We start from the raw sequence: 18,085 nt of genomic DNA, 5'->3' as shown, positions 1-18,085 counted from the left end.
TTCCTGGACCAGGGCTCGAACCCGTGTCCCCTGCATTGGCAGGCGGATTCTTAACCCCTGTGCCACCAGGGAAGCCCTCTCACAGACTTTTAAAAATGTTTTTCTAGAAATCTTGTACTCTTAGCCATCCTGTGGTCACATCTCAACAATGATTTGAGAAATGGAGTGGTTTCAGTGCTTTGCATGATTCTTGTTCTTGCTATTTTCTGTGTCTGTTTTCATCTTGCTTGCATTTACAAAGCTTAACTGATTACTCTGTCATTTGATATTTGAGGGATTAGGATCTGAAAAACAAATCTACATTGTTAGTGAAACTCATGAGACCACTTGAGGATGAACAAAATTTTCTGTCCGTGATTTTGTTACTTAAGCTTAGAAATGACATAGGTTTTAAATTAAATACTTATTTTTCAGTTTATACCTATGACTTCAGTGCGATTTGCTATTTCTTGCAAAATCTGCTGTCGGTACTATCAGTCTTTATAATCTTATCCCCAACAACAGGGTCGCAAAACCAGACCACAGAGAAATGGCTCGACACTCTATCTTTTGTCAGAGAACTCAGTCGCATCATATTGTAAATGACGAAAGCATCACCATAAACGTCTATTGTTCATAAGACAGAGCAAACCAACAAAGACGTGAGTCATTATCTGTCAATGATGTAAGCAAGTTCTCTGCTAAATCAGATAATAGTTTACAAATACTGGAAGCACATTTGCTCAGTTTTTGAGCTATTTGTAGTGTGACTGTTACAGGCATAGCACTCTTAAATTTAATCTGCATTATCAACATGTTTGCTGGTATTTTCTCAAGTCTAGACAAGCATCCAAACAATAAGTCAAGCCCTGGTTTGCAGTATTTGCCAATTTCCTTTGTGTAAATACTCCCGGCACAGTCTATTTCAAGCTACTGACATGTCGTCATAAAGAAGTGACACCTAGGCTCATATTTGAAGGTCAAGTCCGGGTGAAGTGCATGGCCAAAGGAGGGGATGTTCCAGGCAGAGAGAAAATGCACGGGGGCTCCAGTGGAGCCTGAAGGACCACGTGAGACCGTGGAAGATTTTGTCTACCCAGGAGAATTGATAGTAATGAGAGCTGATATTCATTGAATGAATATACTGTGCCTGTTTCTGAGCTAAGCATCATCTCATTTAATCCTCCTCAGAATCCTATGAAATAGGACTTTGTATTACCCCCTTTTACACATTAGGAAACTGTATGGCTTAGAGCAGTTGAAGGATGCACCTAAAGTCACACAGTAAATGGTAGAGCTGGGATTTGAACCTAGATTAGTCTGACGCCAGAACTCTACCTACAGCCTCTTAAAGGGCTCTCCTTTCTTACGGAAATCCAGGCAGAAAGTGACAAGACCTGAGCCAAGGCTGGCTGTGTGGGGCGAGAGAGAGGAGGGAAGCGGTAAAGTGGAGACTGGGACAAGATCCCATAACCAGCTGGGTGTGGGAGGTGAGGAAGGGGAGGAAATATGTCAATGGAACTTTTAAAGTGAACAGTTGAGTGATTGTTGTTGCCATTAACCAAGGCAAGGAATAGGCTAGAAGGAGGGGTTTGGACAAAGCGGGTTTGGATATGCCAAGTGGAAGGCAGGCTGAGGCATCCAGGTGGAGAATTCTAGGAGGCATCAGAAACACGGCCCTACTTGTGGTTGCCACGGGGGAGGGGGGGATGGGGGAGGATTGGAGTGGGAGTTTGGGGTTAGCAGATGCAAACTTTTACATATAGAATGGATAAACAACAAGGTCCTACCGTAGAGCACAGGGAACTCTATTCAATATCCTGGGATAAACCATAATGGGAAAGAATATATATATGTATAAGTGAATCACTTTGCTGTACACTAGAAACTAACACAATATTGTTTCCAATCAACTATGCTTCAATAAAATAAATTTTAAAAAAAAGAAACATGGTCCCGGACATTAGGGGGGAACCTGGCCTGTTGGTCCAGGTGTGGATGTCATAAACCTGTGGGTGGTGGTCTCACCTGCGTGCCTGTGAAATCAGTCAGTGGGGTGACAGCACCTGGCTTCAGTCAACCAGACACTAAGAGCCAGCGGGGGGATGGGCTTCCCTGGTGGCGCAGTGGTTGAGAGTCCGCCTGCCGATGCAGGGGACACGGCTTTGTGCTCTGATCTGGGAGGATCCCACATGCCGCGGAGCGGCTGGGCCTGTGAGCCATGGCCGCTGAGCCTGCGCGTCCGGAGCCTGTGCTCCGCAACGGGAGAGACCACAACAGTGAGAGGCCCGCGTCCCGCAAAAAAAAAAAGGAGTCAGTGGGGAAGGAGAGTCTTCACGTTTGGAGGTGTTCCCACTTGGTCAGGCGTTCCTGGAAGGCTGGTTTTGATTACTGCAGATTCTAGTCAATAGGAAGGAATCAATCCTTCTGAAAATGGCCGCAATACCTTATTTTCAGAGATAAGCCATCTGTTACCACTTAGCCAACCTCTCTGAACCTCTTCTTCTCCGCCTACGAAACGGGTCGATGACCCCCAGCGCTCAGAGCTGGCTTGAGGATTGGTGAAAAGTTGGTTGTGAAAGCACCTGGCACGTGGTTCCTACTCAACAAATAACTTTGAGTTTTGCCTTTTAAAGGAAAGGTGCTTACAATCTAGAAAGGAAGAGAAGGCACAGCACTTAAAGTAAGAGCTAACACGTGTGTGAGACGCGGCTCCAAGCGCCTCACGTGTATTTACTCATTTCATCTTCTTAACGACCCTACGGGGCATGCGCTGTTACCACGCTCATCTCGCAGATGGGCAAAGGGAGGCTTAGTGCAGGGAAATGACCTGCCCGAGGTCGCAGAGCCCTCCACGCCAGAGCCGGGGTTTGCTGGGGTGAGAATCTTCCTGAGCCTTGAGGCTGCCGCTCCAAATTTTCAGAAGGGATGCACCAAGGCAGGGGAAAGGAGTTCAGGGTGGATTCGCAGCTTCAGAGAGAGGACGCCTATGGCTGGAAACACGCAGAAGGGCTCCAGGACGCCGGTGGCCCTGAAAGCGTTGCGCTGGATTTGAACAGACGCAGGCTTCTCAGGTGTCTGCCCAGGGGGGCGGCCTGCTCCCCTCACCTCACAGCGGCTCGTCCAGAGCTTCGGGACGGGCAGCCGGCCCCTCTCCAGCAGGGGTGGAGACGCTGCAGGCTGGCCGGACTTCAGGGGCCGAGGAGACGCTGCTGACTTTCGAGTCTTCTTCACCAGGTAGGGTGACCGTAGTTCTGGTCCAAATCGTTACACTCTAGGGTGTTATTAACCATTCATCCAGGACAGGAGGTGTCAGCCAGGGCTGTCCCAGCAAACTGGGTCATGCAGTCACGCTGTCACTGAGCAGCCAGCTGCCTGGGCCTTCAGGACACAGGCGACCAGCCCAGCACGGTCCCTGGTGGGGCTCAGGGGGGCTGGGTGGTAGGGCTCAGGTAAAGGCGTCCTGAGCAAACAGAACGTGAAAGGCAGGGGCATCTCTCGAAGCCCCGTGCGAAGGGGGGTGGGGGGGAGGAGCCAGCTAGAGACGGAAACATCTCACTTGCCTGGATGCACCTGGATCACACACCCTGCAGCCCCCGCTGCATTCTGGGAACAGAGAAGACGCTTAAACTTCCCACCCAGAAGGGACTTTCTCGCTCACGAAAGGAAGACACCACTGGGGTTGTTATTTGAGTAACTTGGGCGAGAAAACACAGCGTCTGCTCCAGTCACTAGAATTACCCGGGCAAAAATAGCCTCGAGGGTGGTTTTTCTTCTTTTCCCCAAGCCAGCCTTTGAGAGGGTTTGTGGTGTGTCCCACGTAACCACGTGTCCCAGAACTCTCAGTCCCCCCTTCTTATTCTCACCAGGGAGCGGAGGGGCCCTGGGGGGAGATGGGGACCCATGCCCAGAACCCCCCGAAACTCCTTGTCCCGCCCCTGCAGGAAGCCCTGCCTGCAGGAGGGGATTACGAGTCACCTGGTCCCTGAGGGGAGAAGCAGAGACAAAGCAGGGCCCTAAGGATACGGGGTGAAGACAGGTTAATTGGGGTGGAACACAGGGAGGGGTTGCTGCCAGGCTGCACAGGCAGCTTGGGAGGGGGCACAAGGGGAATGAGGACAAACCTGCCCTCTCCCCACCGGGGCCCTGGCCAGGGATGCTGTGGAACCGGCCGCTGCGTCGGTGAAGGACTGCAGGAAGGCAGCTTCCCAAAGCTGCAGGCTTTGTGAGGCAGAGGAGGAGCGAGACCAGGGACCCTGCAGTGATGACCCAGGCCTCCCCCTGTGTCCTCACCCCCGGCTCCACTCCGTGTCACCCAGGCCTTCTGGGGAGCACGCTGCAGTGTGACTAACACACAAGTGCCAGGCTTCTCTCCGGAGCAGAACCTACCCGCTTACCAGTGGTATCCCGCGAATTTGCTTTGCCTCCAAGTGAATAATTAACTAGTGTTCGTATGATATCAGAGAATTATGGCGATGGCGAATGTAGCCATGTGGGAACTTGTGGGGTTATATTTAGTGATGGCAGAGAAGGCAAATATTTGGCTGTTCGGTGCTGCTCCCAGGTTCTCTGGAGGAGACGAGAGGTGAGGTTTGGCACTGAGCCAGGCTGGGAGCCCCGGGCCCGGGACTCCGCTCCCTCCTGAGAGTGCAGGGTGGGCTGGCAAGTTCAAGGCGGCGTGAGCACGGAGGACGGCGGGGGGGCTCGTGTCACCGGGCCGACTGCCCCAGGGCCTGGGTGTTGCCTGTTCCCACCCCAAGCTCACACACTCTCACACACTTGCACATGTACACACACACACTCATGCTCACATATTATCCTCGCGCACACACCCATACATAATATCAAGTTTACACACCACATTCACACGGTTCATTCACAGACACACCTCAATGACACACATATGCCTGGTCTCACGCACACTCTCACAGTCCACACACACACGGCTCGCACATGCTCACACTCCTGTGTACAAACACAACACACACACAAACACGCACAAACGCACTTTAACCCCAATTGGAGCTCTCTTCTCGGTTCCAGAAAGAAGGTAGTCACGTTAGTGTCTTGGGCTCAGATGGCCTTGGCGTAGATGCTGAGCCCCCCTTATTACCTTGAGAGAATAAAGTCGTCACCTTCCCCCTTCTCTGGGCTTTGAGAGGAGGACCAACCTCCAGGGGGCGACAGAGAGAACATTAGCAGTGCCTGGCTTAGTAAATTCTGCTAAGATACTTCAACTTCAGTAAATGTTGGTGGAGACAGTACTTGCAGACGACTGCAAAGATAAAAATGTCAAGTGAATGCGTATCTTATCCGGTAAATAATGTGTGATGTGCAGAGGGTGCTGTGCGGTGTGGAGCCTCAGAAACCTGTGAGGAACCACTTGCCCTGCTGCCGTCAGTGTACAAGGTGCCTCTCGTGTGCGCTCAGTGCTGGAAACCACTGTGAGTTTAGATCCAGAATTACAAATCCTGCTGCCCAACCAGGCACCCAGATCTTGGGTCCTAATACCAACCTCAACTAAAAGGAACGAGGGCTTGTTGAAGAAGTGGTTGATTCCAGGGCTGGGGCAGGAAAGGTATAAGGTGAGACTGGAGCGTCTTACAGTGTCAGAGAATAAGGGAGTGCTCAAAGGACACGGTGATGGGAGCAGGTCAAAGGGATAGAGGAGCCAAATGCAAGCCCTTTCCGGTGACCAAAGCTAGAACAAGTTGAGCAATAAAATATTGGACTGTAAGCAGCGTATAAAATGAATATCCATGAGTCCATACTGACATGAATAAATGATAAATAAATAAACAAATGGGGGATTATAGACAAGTGTCTCATACAGAAGAATTCCAAATAATTTATGTGGATACTTCTCTCTCAAGGAGGCAGAACATAACTCCCCAATCCTTAAGTGTGAGCCATGCATGATGACTTCCAAAGAGTGTGGTATGAAATGAGGGGGAAACGAGTAACTTTACAGTGGAGAAAGCTGACAAACCCAGCCTCAGCCAAGTGGTCGAGGTCAATAGCAACAGTAATAAGTCATGTACCCTTGATTGGTAACCACTTCTGGGGTCTTCCTCCCCAAAACCCATTACCCCAGTTTAACCATGAGAAAAATATCAAACAAACCCAAATTGAAGGACAGTCCAAAAAATACCTGAACAGTAATCCTCAGACCTGCCAAAGTCAGCAAAAACAAGGAAAGTCTGAGAAACTGTGGCAGTCTAGAGAAAACTAAGGAGACATGATGACTCAAGATAACATGGTGTCATAGGTGGGATCCTGGGCCACACATTCTTTGCTCTTCCACTGAAATACGGAATTTAATTCTTCTCCCCTTGAATCTGAGCTGGCGTCACTTGACCTATAGAATGTGGCAGAAGTGACTCTCTGGGTCTTCTGAGCCTACGTCCTCAGAAGCCTTGAATTTTCACCCAGACCTTCCAGAACACTTGTTCAGGAGGAGGGCAGATGCCAAGTAAGAAGTCCAACCTCCCCAAGACCACCATGCCGTGAGGAAGCCCAAGTGAGCCTCATGGATTAGAGTTACAGTCAGCCCCCCGCTGTTCTGGCCAGCCCAGCAGATTCCAGACATGTGAATAAAGACTCCTTTTGATGGTTCCAGCTCTAGCCATTATCTGACTGTAACTGCATGAGAAACTCTAAGTGAGAACCACCTGTATGGGCCCAGTCAGCCCACAGAATTTCGAAAAATAACTGGGTACAGGGAGTGGCAGAGAGTTCCAGGCAGAGGAACAGCCTGTGCAAAGTCCAAGACTGTTTCCTTAGACTTTCTTTAGAGACTGAGGCTTCTAAAAACAGCTTAGAACCAGCTCTTTGGACCAGGTGTAGTACTTGGCCTCACACACTGGACAGATATAGAGGGATATTGAATCCATCCATGGATGGACTGGGGAGAGGGGTGATTCATACACCCCTTGAGACTGTAGCTAAGTTAGCTTGGGTTTGGGTGCATTACATTTCTCCTGAGATTTAACAGGAGTCTGAGAACTCTTTTTAAGAACTGGGGTAGTGTTTTAGATTTTTTAAATGGTGTTTTCTAAGCCGACCCTAATTATGCTGAGAACTAAAAAGACACACCCCGAGTTGGGTATAAAGTAGATTCTTTAAAAGAATCAAGGGAAACAAGAGCATTTGGGTTAAGAAGTGTGGATTTTCCACTTCTTCTATGTTGACTTAGTTCATAAAAATAAGCATCTCCTCCTTGAGTTCTAAGAGTCTGTAGGGTTGGAATGCATTTGGTAAGACTAAATGTGAAATAAAAACCAAAATCTAGGAATTCCCTGGCAGTCCAGTGCTTAGGACTCTGCGCTTCCACTGCAGGGGGCACAGGTTCATTCCCTGGTTGGGGAACTAAGATCCTGCAAGTGGCCGCATGGTGTGGCCAAAAAACGAACCAACCAACCCCCAAATCCAGAGGAAGCTGAGAGAACTCTGGGGTCGCCGGCCTCTCCCTGGGTCCAGAGTGCATTAAAAGGCCCTGGCTGTGCATGAGCCTGTCCAGGACCTGGGGGGTGAGGTTGAGGCCCCCAAGCCTCCCTGGAGCAAACTAGTGAAGGTGGGTTTTGGACTGAGGCCCTCTGAGTACTCAGCCCCCTTGGTCTCCAGCTGGCGCTCTATAGCCACCATCCTCTTCTACCTTGGAAAGAGCCTAGTGACCATCCCCTCCCCCCGACCAGGCCTTCAGAGAGTCAGCCCCTACAGAGACACCCTCCCCCAACCCTCCCTCGCCAGGCAATTAGGAAGCTCCACCTGGAGCTTTCTAGAAGTGAGAGGGAGATGAGGGTAGGAAAGCATCCCGCCTCCTTCAGGCGGGGTCCCTGACTGGGTTTTTCTCTTATTGAAGTGAAATAATTCACATCTTACGCTCTTCCTAGCCAACAGAACTAGAATATGTATAGAAGTGTCAGGCCTGTCCAGCTTTGCTTTCCGCCCCCCAACCATCCCATATTCTAACGCCTGCACAAGGCTGTCTCCAGAGCCAGAGGGGAATGGCTGACCACCTGGCTGATCCCCAGCCTGACTACCTGGCTGATCCCCAGCTTTTGGATTCCCTTTTATCTCACCTCACGTTGTTTCCAACAGGTCACATTCTGCTGGTGCCCAGAGGCCCACGTGCCACCAGGAGGGCTACCTCTGTCTCTTTGTAGCTCACAGGACTTTGGTCAGGAAGTACTGAGACAGTGGGTTCGCAGTGCTGCCTGGAGGGGGGTGATCTGAGCACAAGAAGGGAGGGGACAGATTGTCCCTGCTCCCTGGGGGAAGTCCCTCTCAGCTCAGACCCCAGCTGGGAAGCCACTCTTCTCTGCAAAGAGGCAGAGGATGAATCTGGAGTCTTGGCAACAGATCAGCTGGGGAGCAAGGGGTCTGAGACCAGGAGACCCAGGGGCCCAGGCTGTGCAGGCTACAGGGGCACCACTGCGGGGCGCTCCGCACGTGGGGAGGCACTTTGCAGAGTCCCGGGGGGGAGCCAAGCCTTCTCTGCAGTCCCCTCAGTAAAACCTCCGGGGCTCAGCTCTGAACCCAATCCTAGAAATGATGTCCCAGTGCAAACTTTGCAGAACAGGCAAAATCCAGAGAAGAGAAAATGCAGGAGCCGAGGGATCTGGCTCAGCACAGAGCAGAGGCCGTCTCTTCTCCACGTGCCATTAAAAACAGTCTCACTTTTGGCGGTGCGGAGAATTGAAATTAATGTCGGAATCTGTTTCTGTTACCTGGAGCTAGTTTGATGCGTTTATGCTCAAGTTCACTGTATGATAAGTTGCCTTTTGTCCTCATTCTAGAGCAAGGACCAACTCTTCCTTTGATTGTCTTTATGGACCCTCATGTTCATGGAAGGTCTTCTGGGGTTTGTCACAAATATATTTCTGGTGCAGGTGCCCAGAGCACCAAAATGAGCCACAGTCATGCTTACAGAAGTTGTGTTAAGAAGTTGCCTTCCTGTCTGGTTCTCCAGCTAATCCACATGTGTATTTGGAAGCATCGAGAAACAGCCTGTCTCCATTGGTTTCCTCACAAAGTACATCCTGAGACAAGGTCTGATGTGACTGGTTTATTCAGGGATAAATAAACAGACAAACAAACAAATAAGTAAACTGGGTGGTCCCAGAGAGCAGGGGTGAGGGAGCAGACAGGGGAGAGATGTGTTATCCAGCTGGACACTGCAAAGGGTCACTGGATGTTGCTCCTTGGAGCTCTGAAGAATCTTCTGGAGTAAAGACTCAGAACCCTCTACCTGAGCATTGAAGTGGGGAGCGTTGACTCCCCTGCCATCCTCACAGGTGTTAACTCTGCACTTTCAGGTGATGTGTGTGTGAGACCTTTCCCCTGGGCATCGCATCTCACCATCAGAAGACCCGAAACGGGTGTGGTGAGACAGGAATCCAGCTGTTCACACCTGTGTGAGGCTGGTTGCAACCTTCAGGGACCTGGTCCCCAGGACAGTGGCTGAAACAAGAGGTGAGGCCGACAGGAGCTGAAGTGATGCACCAAAGGTGCCCCCCACCCAGGCGTGGGCCCAAGAGGTGTGGGGTAAATGGTTGGTCCTCAGACCACACTTCTCCGTAGAGAGCGTGTTGCACATAAATGGAGCTGGATTACCCTGTAGAGCAGTCCACAAACAACTCAAGCCACATCTGGATGCACTGCTCAGGGGAAAATAACCACACCTTCAAGGCGCTCTCTGTGGGGGACAAAGAAAAACCATCACATTGAGGAAAACCGTGTTTGTGAAGCTCATCTTGAATGCTAGTGCTTGAGGAAAGCGGGTTTCCTTGGAGAAATCGGATGAGTAAGTAGAGGTTTGTGGAGATTGAAAGGCACTTCTGGGTACTTTCCAGAGCTTTCGAAACAGCACTGGAGTGTCATTGCACCTATCTCCACGGCAAAGGCAGGCATGTCTCTTCCTGGGTGGACCTACATCCCCAGCACCACTTTTTTTCTTTAATTAATTAATTTATTTATTTTTGGCTGCGCTGGGTCTTTGTTGCTGCGTGCGGGCTTTCTCTAGTTGCGGCGAGCGGGGGCTACTCTTTGTTGTGGTGCGCGGCTTCTCACTGCGGTGGCTTCTCTTGTTGTGGAGCACAGGCTCTAGGCACGCAGGCTTCAGTAGTTGTGGCACGTGGGCTCAGTAGTTGTGCCTTGTGGGCTCTAGAGCGCAGGCTCAGTAGTTGTGGCACACGGGCTTAGTTGCTCCGCAGCATGTGAGATCTTCCCGGACCAGGGCTCGAACCCATGTCCCCTGCATTGGCAGGCGGATTCTTAGCCACTGCACCATGAGGGAAGCCCCCCAGCACCGCTATTACATAATCATCCCTCATTCTGGTTCACATTTGGCTCCCAAATGGAACGGAAAGAGGGTTAGGAGGTGTGGTCAGAGTCTCCTGGAGAAATTCTAATGAGTTTCAAGAGAATACGGAAGAGGAAGAGGTTAGAGAGAATATGGGTGGGCGTGTGAGAGAGAGTGTCTCTAGTGGAATTAACTCATTCTCTACATGTAAATGTTTACCATATATGCCCGGCGTACAAACAAGTTCTGTTCCCAGAGCACGTTTGTACATCTAATTTGTTCATAAGTCCAGCAAAGTTCGCCTAGGTACCCAACTAACACAATCGGCTATATAGTACTGTACTGTGATAGGTTCATAATACTTTTCACACAAATAATACATATAAAGCAAACAAAAAATAAAGAAAACATTTTTAATCTTGCAGTACAGTACCTTGAAAAGCACAGTACAGTACCAGCTACATCACCGCTGCTTTTTCGGTTGCTTCCAGACATCCTGGGCTTGAAATAAAGATACTGTACTGCTGTACTCTATACAGTACTGTACAGTAAAGTACACAAAAGTACAACCACTTGTAGAAGATGCATGCACGTGACAATGTACACCAGACACGTGAACTAACTTATGTGACAGGACATGCCAACGCACATTCGCATCTTTGAAAGCTCACAACTTGAAGGTTCATATGTAGGGGACTTACTGTATTGGATACTTGAAGACAGAAGGACCATGGCGGGAGGCTGGGAGTTGGGGGGAGGCACATGCCTTATACCGACCGTCTTCTCAGCAGCAAGCAAGGCAGCGTGAGGAAGCCAGCTGCAGCATTGCACTAGGGGATGCCGTGGACCCAGGAGGGCTGGGTGGCTGCCTGGCAGATGGAACCGGCACGGAGTGGGGATGGCGGGGGGCACGGGTAGGTACGGTTCATGCAGATGGAAACACGTGTTTCCTAGGGTGAAGGTGCAGGACATGGGGATCCCAAAGGTGAACGAACTTGCATGAAAAAAAAAGTGTTTTGCTAATATCTCACTGCAATGGAGAAGAAGCTTCGGGTGTTTCCTGGAGTCTAGATGATAGCCCTGCAGTGTTCTCGCAGGTAAAGATTTGTCTAAAAAGCTCAGAGGAGGCTGTCATAGATTTTGATGCATATTTCATAGTTTCTGGCATACCGCTGGATCTCACAAACAGATTTATGAAAACGCAGTATTTATTGTACCATATCCATGTTTGAGTAAACGTGGTTACATTGCAAGGAAGAGAGAGGTCGTGGCCACAGCCTCAGTGACCAAGCTGGCGCTGAGTGTCCAAGATGCAAGGATGGGACCCAACATGGTTGGCCTGGCTCTGTCAATAATTGCCCTCTTGGGTTTGTAACCTTGGGGTCACCCTGCCTTGGGGAAGCCCCTGCGTCTTCTGACTCTGCAGGGAAAGAACAGCTCTCTCTCCTTTCCGCCCGGGCAGGCAGCAGACCAAACTGAGTATTAATAACAGGTTCAGAGACAGGGGCCTCAATCTTATCTGAGCCCGAAAGGAGTCGGGCTCATTATACTGTCTGCCACCCTCAGCTTATCTAAGGAAACACACAGCACGGATTCATCCTTCAGTCCTAGCTCCCCAGCGAACCTTCGCCCCTTGGAAACCTGAGAACGTTTGCTTCAAACATGGCCCTCTGGGCCAGGCATCAGATGGGCTTGGCCCCCCCCAGACCTCCCCAAGTCTGGAGGCGGGGGTCCCGGCAGCTGGAGTAACTCTACCCCTCTACAATCCAGCTTCTTTTCTTTTCCTGGACAAGATTTATAAGGCAGAGTGTAGTCTTACCGCAGACATTCCCAGGAGAGGCCCTGAGCTCCTGCATCTCGACAGCCCCCTTCAGCTCCCTGCAAGTTCACGTTAAGATGGGTTTTTAGATAAAGTGGGATTGATACTTAAGGCAAATCGAATTTGCATGTGATTGAGAAACCACCTTCCACAACTCGATGGATTGTGCTAACCCTTTCGAGGGAGGGGAGCGGGGAGAGGGGTGCTCCGTCTAACCCCAGGCTGTGCGCAGGGGCAGGCATGGCCTTGGAGTCAGAAACAAACCAGATTGGAGTCCAGGCTACCTCACCTTGCTGGCTGTGTGACTTGGGGCAGATTACTTAACCTCTCTGTGCACAGCTTCCTTACCTGGAAAAGGAGGGTGATAACAGCCTCACAGGGTTGTTGTGAGATAATGATTATGAAGCACAGTCCTGGGCACAGAGAAAGAGGTCAATACAGGTTAGCTATTATCATGAGGTCATTTCCTTTAATCCGTTTAAGCCACGGAGCCAACGGCTTTGCTATTGTTGTTTGATACAGGGCGTAATTGACAAGTGGCCAGTGTCCCGTGCAGAGAGGCCACCACCCAGGAAATGAGTGGAGGGACCAAGAATCAGACCCCGGGCTGTGATCCATTCCCGCCTGATGCTACGTCCCGGTGGTCCAGGTATTTGCCGGCTAAGGATGCTGGGGATGACGGAGTGCTAAGCGACACCAAATAAGAAATTACATTGTGCACAATGCGTGATCCCTGCGTTTGGGGGGCTGGAGGCATTTCTACACGGGGGCCACAAATGCCATGGGTGCAGGTGTGTCCCCTTTCCATAGCGGGATGTGACAACGTGCTCCGTCTGTAGTGAATGCCCTTTTATTTACCTGGCGATGTCAGTTCCAGACAGCCTGGGCCTGGCTGCTGATCTGAATAGTAATCAGCTTCTCATGTCTCCCTGTCTTTACGAGAAGCCAGGACACTAATAGCCTCCCCGGGGAGGGGCTGCAGCCTTGCCGAGTGAGCGTCTGCACCGACGCACAGCCTCACGCGTCCTCATAGGCGGCAGCCAGGGATGAAAAGGATTTTTCAGCTTGGCTGACAGTTTCACTTAAAAAGCAAAATAGAGTAAACACTTGTTTCTGTTGGCCACAGCAGAGTGACGTTTGTACTTTCGAACAATTACTCAAAAGTACTTTCTAATGGAACCTCCATTTTATTTTGTTTGTTTTTAAAGTCTAAATGTTTCAAGTCTCTTGATTTGCCATTGGGTACCCCAAGAAATAATGACCACAGTCCTATACCCCACTCGAGTCTTCTATACACAAATGGGGTCGCGTTGGAGGAGTCCCCTACGTGTGCAGGCACCCAGAGAAAGGACGGGGGCTGTTATAAGAGTGGCTTTATTTTAATGTTCTTGAAATTGGATCCAGCCATTCTTTCATTTGGTATTTACTTGCTCTGTGCACGGTTGGATGGACTGAAGTCCTGCCCTTGGGGGTTTCCATTCAAGGCAGGAGTCTGGAAGCTTCAGCCCAAGGATTGTTTGCGCCGTTCCTGCTGCCCAGACCCCGCTGTTCAGCCCTCCTTGTTGCCTCTGCAACCCCCCCTCCAGGTTGTGCTGGGGATGCAAGGCAGGAGAGAAGGTGCAATGCCCAGCGAGGGACTGGTAGCGGGTAGGTCCCCCCGTCCCCAACTCAGAAGCTTGGGCCTCCCTGTGGACGTCCAGCCTGCACCATGCCTGTCACCCAACCCCTGGGAGGACACAGATAATTGCTGGAGAGGTTTCCATTCCCACGACTAAATTTATTCCATCAGAGTTTTTTCTTTGCTTAAGTCTAATTGGTGCAGTCATCATGTCAGAGTGAATGTTGTTATTTTAGTCAAAAGCGATAAACTAGAGAAGACATTCTGTATTACAGCTCTCCTCCCTGTCCTAGGGCTAGGATCCTTAGGAAAGAGCCAACGAGACCTATGTCCCCAACCCAGACCTTCCAGGGCCCTCAGAGAACAAATAGAAAACCGGCCTGTGGGGTTTGACCCAACTAATCTTAAACAAGGTGGTGAATCTACATGTGTATAGACTACATCTATGTAGATAGAAAAAAAATAGCTCTGCACTGCTTTCCTTCTAGGATGTGTTATTCTATCCTGCGGGATTCCTCACCATCCAGGGTGCTGGGCACAGCAACAGGGGAAGTGTGTGTGTTTGTTAAATAAATGAATGAACTATGCAGCGTCGATGCGCGTGACACTGTGCCATGTTGCATGAGGCAAATTGAAAACCCCCTCTACCTTTAGTGAGCTCTTGTCCTGACTCTCTGTGGGTGTTGGGTGACAGTTACCAGTGATGAGAAAAAAACCCAAAATGGAATTCATGTTTATGCTTTCACCCAGCAAAATGCATATCAGATGACAGAAAAATCAGAATGTCTGTAGGTAAAATTACAGTGCAAAGTTTTATAAAGTCATCAAGGTAAATCCTATTTTGCAAAATTGCCACAAAATTGTGAATGTTCTCATGGCCCTAATTCAGAACACGTTCCTTAAACAAAGAACATCTTGGTTTGATTCCATTTGTTTTGAAGCCCATATTGTATGGATTTTTTTCTTCAGTGTGTTATAAATATGTAAGGATAGTAAGTGAAAACTTATATCATTTTTCAGATGCACAGATTTCCAGTCAACAATTATACAGAGGACTAAAACACGTAATCAACATGCATATAATCTAATTCTCATCTAATATTTAGGACTTTATGCTTAGGGTATCCGCTCTCTGTTTTTTTGTGTGTGTGCATATTTACAATCTGTCAATTAAGACACAAATATCTCCTGCAGGTGACACAACACTGCCCTCGATATGTAGATGGTTCTTGGAAGGTTTCCTGAGAAGTGAGGGAAATATCACGGAAAGTCCATCATCCTATTTGAGGCTGAAAGCATGTAACTCTGACTTTGCTGTATTTTCATGAGTAGCCTTACACTGAGAACTGTTGTAAACAGTCAGGTTTCTCTTTGTAGCATGTTGAAAATAAGCTGTTGTATTTGTTTGCTAGGACTGCCAGAACAAAGTACCACAAACAGGGTGGCTTAAACAACAGAAATGTGTTATCTCCCAGTCTGGAGGCTGGAGATCAAGGTGTTGGCAGGGTTGCTTCCTTCTGGGGGGTGTGAGCGAAGGGTCTGCTCCAGGCCTCTCTACTTGGCTTAAAGATAGCCATCTTCATGTTCACATGGCCTTCCCCTTGTACCTGTGTCTGTGTCCAAGTTTCCCCTTTTTGTAAGGACACCAGTCATCTTGGATTAAGGTGCACTCTATTCTGCTATGACATCTTAGTGAATTACATCAGCAATGATCCTATTTCTAAATGAGCTCATATTCTGGGGTACTGGTGGTTAGGACTTTAACCTGTGAATTTGAGGGGGACACACTTCAACCTGTAACAGCTACGGAGGGGTCTGCCCCACCCCCATCCTCCTTCTCCCTGTTCCCCCCACTGCCTCTTCCCCAGCCTGTCCCCAAGGGTGACTGAAGCACCCTTAGAGACCTGTCCTTTTGCATCTTGGAGATGACTTGGTTTTCAGGGATCTCACCTAACTGCAGTCATGCCCGGGAGGGGTAGTGACATACCGGTTTCAGTTCACTGTCCAGCACCGTGGACCTCCACCTGGGTGCCACAAATCTCCTCTGCCAAATTCCGATCAGTGCGTGAATTGTTACAGAACTGTGCCTTCAGCCTGTCACCCTCCTGTGCTCAGAGACGGATAAGTGGGACCACAGATTGGGTGAGAGCTGGTGTACCTTCCAGTGAGTCAGAGACGAGAGACAGGGGCTCGGGTCAGGCTGGCACGCTCTACTGCCAAGTGCGTGACAACAGCCATCGGAGCTTGGAGCAGGGACGGTCCACTCACACAGGGATGGAGGGCCGAGACCTGAATGACTGCAGATGCTCTTTTAGGCAACATGACATTGTAGGCGGGATGGCTTTGCAATTATTGCTGAGGTCTCTTATTGATTTTGGAATATCTTTTGAGGTTAACCTTCTCTAATGTATTCAAAAGGGCATCACAAACAGAGACAGAAGACAGCCTGCTTTTGGCATGTCAAGCTTTCTGTCTGGAAGGGACAGGAGACATCCCTGGAAAGAACCAAAGGCAAAAACGGAAGGCAGCAATGTCAGAGGAAGGCAAGTTGGGCAGAGCTGGGTTTGAACCCTGCCCCCGTCTCTTTCTGGCTGGGTGACTTGGCACAAGCTGTCTGACCTTTCTGACCACCTGCTGACCCCTCCTCATCTGTTCAATGCACATCACAGTGCCTGCCTTGGGGAGCTCTCATGAGGGTCAGGGTGCCCACAAAATGCATTATAATGGCTCCAGTATCGTTGGTAAGCACCTGGGCCCAGCCCCGCCCGGCAGGAAAGGCATAAGCCCTGAAAGACTGTCTCAAGTTAACGCGATGGCTTGTCTTTGCCACAAAAGCTGCTCTCAGGGTGAGAATGGGCCTGGAACTGTCCCCCACCTGCCCCCTCTTTGCTCCCTGGGCTCCTGACCAGCTGCTGAGTTCTGCACACACAGCCGGGACCTGGCAGCTTCCTGAGCAGCGGGGAGGCCTCGGGCAGGAAGGGAAAATGAGGGTGGCCAAGGCTGCGCACACCTGGGCTGGATCAATGGCCACGCTGTGGAGCAGGCCCCCCTGGGCTCTGTGGCTGGGTGTCCGTCATCGCCTGTTGGGCCCGGGTTTGTGTTTCAAACGCTTGTTCATGTGATTTGCACGTCCAGTAACTCATCTGTAACTGCCCCCCCTCCCAGCAGTCCCCGTCACCACTCGTATTTTCTTCTTCCTAATACATTTCTCCCTGTCTGTCTGTCTGTCTCTCTTTTTCTGATTTTCTTCAGTCAAGTATAGATGGGGAAGTGGAGGCCTGGGATGAATGAAATTACTGGAGTGGGAAAGGCTACCTAGGTTATTCTAGGCTAACTCAGTGTTGGGTGGCCAGCTCTCACTGCCCCGGTCCTAGCAGATGTGACGGTGCCTGCCATGGCCAGCAGAAGTCACTCATCTGTACTCCGCTGACCTGCCTGCTGAGCCCAACTCAACCAGTCCTTAAAAAGGACACCTCACCCAACTGCAAGTTACAGATAAGAAAACCGAGACTTCAAGAGACTTAAAAATTCCTCGTTCAAAACACACAACCAGCTGCAACTCTTGGATGCGATGTGGGGCTCTAAATGAACCTGCCACGTGGCCTTGGCCGTACCTCCCCTTGTTTATTCACACAGGAGATCCATGTCCTGACGCCTCTGTGAAGTATCTCTTCATCCGCTCAGGTGTTTACAAACGTCATGAATAACTCCTGCGAATATTCACTGGATGGAAATGTGTTTCAGAACTACACTAGGATGGGTCCTACCTTTGTTTTCTTTTCATTTCTTTTTAAAAAAATTTTATTGAAGTATAGTTGATTTGCAATGTTGTGTTAATTTCTGCTGTACAGCAAAGCATGTCAATTATACATATATATTCTTCTTCATATTCTTTTCCATTATGGTTTATCACAGGATATCGAATATAGTTCCCTGTGCTATACAGTAGGACCTTGTTGTTTATCTTTTTTTTTTTTTCTGATTAAATGATGCAAAGTTGGGTTTCCCTGGTGGCGCAGTGGTTGAGAATCTGCCTGCCAATGCAGGGGACACGGGTTCAAGCCCTGGTCTGGGAGGATCCCACATGCCGCGGAGCAACTAGGCCCGTGAGCCATGGCTGCTGAGCCTGCGTGTCTGGAGCCCGTGCTCCGCAAGAGAGGCCACAACGGTGAGAGGCCCGCGCACCGCGATGAAGAGTGGCCCCCACCCGCCGCAACTAGAGAAAGCCCTCGCACAGAAACGAAGACCCAACACACCCAAAAATAAATAAATTAATTAAAAAAAAAAAAGAAAAATGATGCAAAGTTACTTAAAATTCCAAACTTTCCAGGAATGCGCATCATTTCACTTCTAGAGATGCACTGCC

This window comes from Mesoplodon mirus (assembly GCF_964341445.2).
Source record: "Mesoplodon mirus genome assembly, chromosome: 14".
NCBI lineage: Eukaryota > Metazoa > Chordata > Mammalia > Artiodactyla > Ziphiidae > Mesoplodon > Mesoplodon mirus.
The sequence above is the reverse complement of the archived record's forward strand: the minus strand, read 5'-3'. Positions refer to the sequence as shown.